General features: G+C 41.2%; 1 protein-coding gene across 4 annotated transcripts in view; it reads right to left on the bottom strand.

Moving 5' to 3' along the window:
* The window catches only part of KIAA0930 (KIAA0930 ortholog), a 160,801-nt gene that overhangs the window by 151,021 nt on the left and 852 nt on the right, over positions 1–8,928 (bottom strand). The window lies entirely within an intron of this gene.

Here is an 8,928-nt window from a genome sequence, read left to right on the forward strand (position 1 = left end):
TTACAAACCAGTTTAACCTAGGCAGGTTAGACTAATCTGCAAAGGTTGAATCAATCCAGGCTCCGGCTTTTTGAATGCCTGTCCCTCGCCTAACAAGCTAGACTCCACTTAAAAACTATAAAAATGAATTTTAAAATTCTGCTTTAAAAAAGGGACACTCAAAACAGTCCTTATATACACTCTATACAGTCCTTATCTGTGTTCGTACCTTAAATGTTAAGAACTTAAGAGAATGGATTTTTAACTGTAGAATGAAATACAATAGAGTCAATTAAAACAATAAAACTAAGTTGATTTCACTTCCATTTCAGTTTATTCATAACCTCTCTATTGAGCTACATCTATCACATCAGGGAGTGTTCCTGACTGCACATTATAACAAGGTCTTCCCTACATAAATGGGCCCATATCATTCTATGGAATCACTTTATAGTCCAGCAGAGATAAGAAGCTGCATTCAACCTGGCTACCCCAGGAAGCTTCAAATTGCACATCCTCCATGAAAGAAGTTTGCTACATGTCACAGTACCTTCCCTTCAAAATACCAGTGACAAAAGGCAGCATAACTTCCCAACAGGCCTCCACACTGGTTTGTAAAGGCTATTTCTTTATTTCATACCCTCCTGTGTTTTCTCCTCCTTTAAATGGTAAAAGGACCCCATTTATAAGTAAATTAAACTCCATACATGGTTCAGCTAAAATCATACATTATTATAACAAGATTCAGTAGATATTAATAATTCACTTTAATTATGGTCTCTGTTTTTCAGAAGCAGCATATGTGAAAGATTTCAATACCTTTTTTAATGAATGAAAAGTTGGAGGTTTCTGTGTTATTCCCTTGTTAAAATTACACAGGACAAAAGAAAGACCAACACAGATACTGAATTTCTGCAAGGACCCAATCTTCCATCAACTCAGAAAGCAATTAATAGATTAAATTCTGAGAATATTCATTCTGCACTGAAAAATGCTATGAATTTGGGAGATATATGTGCTCTTTGTTATGGCTTACAGCTATAGTATGACAGCTTGAAGTGTAAAACAAGGCACAGCTTTAATTATGAACTCACAATCAGTACCTCCATACAATATCTATGCGTCTTATATTATGGTAATGGACATTTTACAGATATAAAATAAAACTAGTAAACTGTCATATATAAGTGTCCAAAAGAGACTTGAGCAAAATTTTTTTAAATGATGTCTAATATTAGGCTTCTAGATTCCTATTTCAGCTCCTTAGACCCTTGCAAGATGACTGAGCAAGTAGCAGCTTCTGGTGAAGTCAAACATGAGCAATGGGTATGTGCAGTACTTGTGAAAACCAGGTCACTTGGTTTAAGTTCCTCAGGGTGAACAGAAGCCTAATTTTAGGCAATCATTTTCTGGTTGGGTTTTAAGTCTTGGCCCCTGTTCATCATCCTTCTCATTCAATTGGGATTTTTATTTGCAGACATTCATGTGCTATCGCTTGGTCAGTAAGTCCATCCATTTTTTTTTTCTTTTCAGAAGAGGTTCTTCTACATATCCATCACCTGCAAATTTAAGACTAATGTTGAAGAGGTCACAAAATGAGTAGGTAATAAGTTTAAAACTAGCAAAAGGAAGTTGTTTTTCATGCAGCATACAATTAAAATGTGGAACTCACTGCCACAAGTTGTTGTGAAAGTTGGCAGTTTAGCCAGATTCATAAAGGTATTGGACAAACTCTTGGAGGAAAGGGGCATCAATAGCTCTTAAGCATGGGAGTTAAGGAGACAGCCTCAGAATTAGAACTTCTCAGACCTTAAATACCAGAGGCTGCAAATGAGAGAGGAACACTGGAAAAAACCCTGGTCATATGCAGTTCATCATCCCTTTCAGCATCCACTCTCTGCCACTGTGGCCATGTATGTGGTGCCACAGACCCATCTGCAGCGCCACATGACACACATTCAGGCAGTTCCCACACTGCTACCTTGCAATGGAGGGGGAGGGGGAAAAACAGGTTGACCCATGGACATCCAGGGGTCAAGAAAAACCTACACAGAAAAAAAAAAAAAAAAAAAAAAAAAAAAAAACAACAACACAAAAAAAAAAAAAAAAAAACAACAACACAAAAAAAAAAAAAAAAAAACAACAACACAAAAAAAAAAAAAAAAAAACAACAACACAAAAAAAAAAAAAAAAAAACAACAACACAAAAAAAAAAAAAAAAAAACAACAACACAAAAAAAAAAAAAAAAAAACCACACACACAGGGGGACAGCGTGCACTGACCAAAAGTGGAGCCTGGCTGGCCAAAGCTACATTCCAGCTGCCAGCCAGGCTCCAAGCTTCAGGAGTTATGCAGCTGCAGCTTCCCTGGCCCCCCGGTTAGGCTGCTAGAGCCAGCAAGTGTCCCCAGACTGATCTACCCCACCTGGAGTAACCTGTCACGTGGCATGGACATTCCCTGGGGACAACTAACAGCAGCACAAGGGGTCCTGCTGCTAATTGTCCCTGGGGAATCAAAATGTCTATGCTTGTCTGGACACGGCCTGTGTAACACAGGATACTGGGCAAGATGGACTTATGATCTGACCAAGTAAACGGCAATTCTGATCTATTTATATGTTCTATAGCTTTGTTCTGGAGCTGCAGGAACACAGGACAATTTAAAAAAAAAAAAAAAAGCTTGATCATCATTTTTGAGTCTCACAAAAGAAAGTTCCAAACCCAGCTTCTCAAAAAGATATGTAAAACAACAACAAAAAAAGGATCACACATTTGTCTGAGACCATATTTGTCAAGTTCCAGTGCAAAGATAATTTGTATGGCTAAGATATAAATTTCATGAAAACATTGGGTTGTAATGGAAAGCCTGACACACCAATAACTACAATGGCATGAATAGGTCCCTTGCAATAAATAACCCAAATGGAATTTTAAATGAAACACCATAAAAAGGTTATTTACTTCTGAGAAGTGCAGCCATGAAGTTTCACCCTGGATTATTGTTCTCCATAACACAGCAGACAGTGTAACAAATAGATCTAATCAGTTTCTTGCAAGTCCCTGAGGTTTATTTACAGGATGGTTTGAAGAAGACATAAAAAGTGTGGTAAAGGGTAGACTGTGTAACATTATATGAAAATGGAAAATTGACTTCCGTGAGGGATTTTGTCATGGGCTTCATAGGGAATAAGATCTGGCCCTGGCTCAAGCATTCCATCTGCCATTTTCAAAATCTACTCCATCTTCATCTGTAATGAATGCTAGAACCCTAGCCTCTCTCTGTCCAGGACTACATATGGAATCTAGCAGCTAGGTCTCCAAGTGCCTTTTGATTTACAAAGGCACATACATAAATCCATGCCCTATTTGTACTTTACGGCATGGTTCCTTCTTGCTGCCCTTTCCTTCTCCCACTTATTCTCCTTCCAGACTATACAAGACACTTTCCAAGTACCTTTCCTTCGTGCTACTAAAATAACCTACTTTTCTCACTTCAAGTTCTTCTCTGTTGTCACTTTAAAACCTCAAGATTTTACCTAATACGAGTTCAACGTGATTTAAATCACCCATTTCAAACACAATTTAAACTATAAAAGGAGGAAACCATTAAATGTGATGTAAATAAACCAATATTTAGATAATCTTTTTATCCTCGTTTTACATTTTTCCTCATGTTCATAAAGAAAGCCACTTTCCAAAGAAGGACCAGACTTATGTCTATATTGCATTCTCAAGGGAGGGTCTTCTCAACCATGCCCACCTGCGCCCAAATCCACCAAAAGAGGTAATGCAGCAGTGGAGCTGCTCAGGGGTGCCTCCACCCAGAGTGGACTTTAGTTGTTATGACTCTGGAAGATGGGGCATGCTTGAGAGAGGCCTTCCCAGAGAGAAGACTGCTGTCAAAAGCTAACAAAGTGGCTCCACAAACTAGTTTCAGGTGCTTAGTAGTCCTGTGCGAAGTGGCTAGTATCTACTTCGGATTCAGATGATTCGGCCAAGTCAGGGGACAGTGATTCAATTTGGCGATTTGAATCACTGTCCCATATCTATTTGGCTGAATCCGATTCTGAGCAAGGAATCGCTCCTCCCCCCCCGCCCCCATCCCCCACCAGCCTGGCAGGAGCCCATGAGTGTGGGGCTTTTAAAAAAAAAAAAAAAAAGGGCTGGTACTCTGGGGCTGCGTGGGGCAGCCCTTGATAGAGCTGGGGGGTCAGGGGGCACTCAAGGGGGCTGAGGGAGAAGAAAGGGGATGGGACCTGGCAGGGGTCCCCCCATAGTCCCCTCCCCACTCCTTCAGCCCCTTCCCCTACTTACCAGCAGAGAATCTGGGTCCAGCTCCCTGCCGCGGTGAGTGGGGACTCCCCAAATCTCCAGAGCTCTCTGAATCAATTCAGAGGGCTTCAGATTTGATTTGGACCTTTTCATTGGTCTCCTGATTTGATTCAGATTTGGAGATTCAGCCACCAAATAAGGACAAATCTCCTCAGAATCGAATCAGCACCCAACTAGTACTGCTTGAATACGAATTTTAGATTTGAACAGGCTGTACTAAATTTAGACATTAACACAGGTTATCCATTTCTAATGAGGTAGGTTAAACAAAAAAACAAAAACAAAGACACACACACACACAAAAATGGGGATTTTGATTTTTTTTTAAACCATCTTGCTCAACTCAGTTTGCATGCACTACCTCAATTTGCCCTATGCCAACAATTCTGCCTTCCTACCCCCAACCCCCATCTCCTTTTGTTCCCTCCAGTTTGCCCAGACTTCTTTTCAAGTGATTTCCCTTTCTCTTTTACCCACTCCAAGATCTCTCCCTTTATTCACAACACTAATGCATTTGAGCCACACTACACCCAAAGCACATTGCCCACTTTGACAAAGACACAACAGATCTACATTTTTGGGTCTTGATTCAATGAGACTTAACTTGGAGCACATGAACCATACCACAGACTTCATTCGTTACCAAAAGAAAATTCTGCAGAACTTCAAAGGTTCTGTTACCTTCAGTCAGGTACTTATCTGAAACATGGGAGGACACTTCCACTTTCCCTCCCACCATAACTTTCTCTGGTTTTCCCCTCATGCAAGTCAAAAGTCTGTGGCAGAGGCTCAGGAATCTTCTCTCAGTCATGAAAACACATGGGAGAGGGAAAAGCTTCTCTAGCCACCTACTCACATAGACCTGCAGTGTGAGTCAGCTGCAGATTCCACTATCACTACTTTTAAAATCTTGAGTGCTCTGGGAGTAGCTGTTCTAGACTGTATAGTCATCAATGCTTTCCTATAGCTCTCAGGATTAGCCAAGCACAGAGTTAAAAACAACTGTTAATAGGAATTTAAACTCTTGGAGCCTTTCCCCAACTTTTGACTGTTTTTATTATATGGGCATATCACTGATCGGCCATGATCTATTTCTTTTTAGCATTATTTGGATTTGTTTCTCTCTGGGCACAATTACACACTGCTGTACAGCAATGGCACCAGCGCCGTACTTTAGTACCATTGCGACAGCGCCGTGCTTTAGTACTTCCTTACAGCAACATAGCTGGTAATCATATGTAGACAAATGATCACTACATCACCGTAGCACATGGCTGCATTACTGTTGGGTGACATGTAGACGCAGCCTCCATTGCAGGTTGTAGTCCTAGGGGTTACACAAGGCACAGACCAGACCCAAGGGCTATTTGCCACCTAAGAGCCCCTCTGGGCTCTCCCCTGCCATTAACGCAGCCCAGCATGCCTCCCCCTACCTCACGGTGTGCTCAGCATAGGCAGTCTAGCTGCTCTCATCCCAGCCATACCTGCCACATGCCCCTCTCTCCCCTACCATACACACAGCAAACTCTCCGCTCCCAGCTGCACATGATGCCCACCTGGCTCCTTCCTTTGTTATACCGCAGCACAACAGCCTGGCCCCCTCCCCTGCCACATGTACAGCACAAGCACCCCAATTCCTCATGCCACAGTACCCAGTCCCAGGAACAGAGGAAGGAAGCAAAAGTCAGAGGAGGAAGAAGAGCAGAAAGAACCTAGCTACCATGGCAGGAACAACAATGGGGTCAGGGAGAAGCCTGCAGGCCACATACAGTCCACGAGTCAGACATTTTTGAGTTAAAGCAATATCTTTCATCTGTGGATATCCAGGCACTTTACAATACATTAAATAAGTTCCTAAGCCTCATTAGACAGAAATGAAGAAAAAAAAAAAACGTTAAACATCTTACCCAAAACCAAAATTTTGGGTGAAGCCAGGAGTAGAATCCTCCCAGTCTAATGTTACAGGCCAAAAACTACTCTTTTCTCTCAGATGCTCATTTGCAACTTATTTAAGAGCAAAGAAATCAAGAGGTACAGATTTCCAGCAGAAAGGCAGTAGATGGACAATACAATCCATTCCACATATTAAGCCAGGTCCCAAAAGAAAGAACACAATATTTAGGCCTCACTCACCCCCTCCCTGAATGTTTAATCAAAGGGAATGATGAGGAACCTGTCACCATACATATTTTAATATGAAAGCAAAATGCATGTTTTTTTATTTCTTAAAAGGAAATAATTTTCTTGCCATAGCAACACACTCAAATTCAATTCATTAGCAAGCCATGTGGTAGTACTGAATGCTTCACAACCGAGTAGGGCCTTAACAGGCAGTTGAGATCTCTCCTATCTAGAGGGAGGTGATCCAATCCTCTAAGCAGCTTGATTAAAGTCACGTACTTGGACACTGCAATACAATACAATATAATCGTTTTGCCACAGTTAAAATTTCCCACAATAATGGGTTTCAGATTGTCATCAGTATAAAGAAAGTGCCTGGGTGATTCTCACAAGGCATTTCTAAAACAATATGCAAGTTACAAGAAGCACTAATTTGCTCTTTAAAAGCTTGGCAATCCAACAGAAAATTGAAGGTAGTTTCAGTGAATTACACCACCCAATAGAAAAAACAACAGCCCAAATGTGTGAGATGTTAAACGATCTCATCTGAGTCACTGGGAGTGAAAAAAGTTCTTGGCAAATTTACAGGCTTTAAGCCTTTCAGAAGTCATCCCAGAAGTCAGTAGGCCAGATTCTCAATACCTTCAGCTGCCTTCTAAAAAGCTGAAGATCTATACCACTGGGATCACAGACATAAGCAAAAATCAACAGGATGTGACCTTGAATTAAAGAGATTAAGTCAAACTGTGTTTCTAAGGACTACACTTCGGGCATTTACAGAAGTTAAATTTTTTCACATGACAAGGCCCCAGAAAACGCTTTACAGCCATAACCTAACAAACATTCACAGCTACAGAGCACTTTTAAAATGGATGATTGTGCAAAAATGTAACCCTCATCTGATGAAGTATCAGACAGGGACACTGTAAGGAACAGTGCCATGGGATCTCTGTGAGGGTTAATTTCAGGCAATTCTGCGACACATCCCATGTGGTTTTGTGGGATGGACTAGTGCTCCAGCACCAGCTCAGCATGGCTCCAGGGGCTGTCACAAAGAAAACACAGAAAGCCTCTGTCTCCTCCCTGTACAGCTGGGGAAGAAAGGTGGGGTGAGGGAAGGGAGCCCCACCTGCCATGCAGTGCCCCCCAGCTACCCCTACCAGAGTCTTGGGGGGAGTCAGACTGGGCCCTTGAAGTGAGGGGGCTCCCTTCCCTCCCCCATGCAAGCGTCTTAACAGAAGCAGAGGCTGCCACATGTGGAGATGTCTCCAGCTGCTGTTATGTTTGATGATATATAAAATACAGTAAAGAAGATTATTTGCCCAAGTTAGCACTCACTGCACCCCCATTCAAGAAGGGGACGTCTCTGCCTCAAGGAGTTCATAGTGTAAACATGAATGGGTACATAGGTATACAAAGGCCAGAGAATAGGAACACAAAAGAAACTTTCTAAGCAAGTCAATGAAATTCACTCTAGACAGTATCATATAGCAAGTTTAAGGAAGAAATCATGGCTGTGGCAGTGACCCAAAGGGGGGGGGGGGGAAGAATCACACGCACCACACCATACCTAGAGACTACATGGCAGAAAACATAAATGTTGCTGTTTCATGGGAGAGTTTATCCTAAATGAGCTCTGTGCCTTAATCCATGTGAAACTCCTTGTACAAATACAACCAAATGTACAAACACCTACCGGTACAGGTGTAAAATACAGTTGTAAACATTTTTCATGTGAGAAATATCTGTTGAATGATGGTTGTTCTTTAGCCCTGTTACTCATAGTGCTGTGGGTTTTGGTTTTGTTATTGGCCTAGATAAGAAAGAACGTCAACATTTGAAAGGCTTTGGTTAAGGAAGAATTGTATTCAGGTTTCTAGGTTAACACAGATTTCAACTTTGGGCTTTTATTTCACAATACAGACACTTCTCCTGGAAGCAAAGTAAGCAATATTTACTTCCTCTCCTGTTACATTAGTAAGAAATAAGTGTTGAAATTAATCAAAACAGCTAAAAATAGGGAAGAAAACGCCTGGTGTTCAAAGCTGAGTTCAACACAACCTTGTGCACTTATTAGACCTTATCAAGCCATTTGAAGTAATTTAGTCAGTGAAGGACAGTGTCTGAATCATAATAACTATATAAAAAAAAAATCATCATTTGACAGCCACATGATCACAAGAACCAGCAAAAAAAGACTAGTGGCAGTCATACATTCCAAAAAACAGAGACCAGACTTCATATGAATAAACTAGTGTCCGTATGAGATGTCTTACAAACATTTCCTTCCAAGGACATTTTCAGGCAGCAGGCAATCAGATTTCTCTGTTCCTTAAGCCTACTTAGACTGACATTAGGTCTGCTCCTCTAATGAGAGATCCCTAAAAGACACAACAGGTTCCCAGTAGCAATTATGGCCAGAGGTACATGACAGCCCAATGGACTGATATAGTCAAGGCTTTTTTTTTTTTTTTTTTTAAGTGTGCATGCTTGGGG

This window comes from Gavialis gangeticus, unplaced genomic scaffold (assembly GCF_001723915.1).
Source record: "Gavialis gangeticus isolate Ggan-Ray unplaced genomic scaffold, GavGan_comp1, whole genome shotgun sequence".
Taxonomy (NCBI): domain Eukaryota; kingdom Metazoa; phylum Chordata; order Crocodylia; family Gavialidae; genus Gavialis; species Gavialis gangeticus.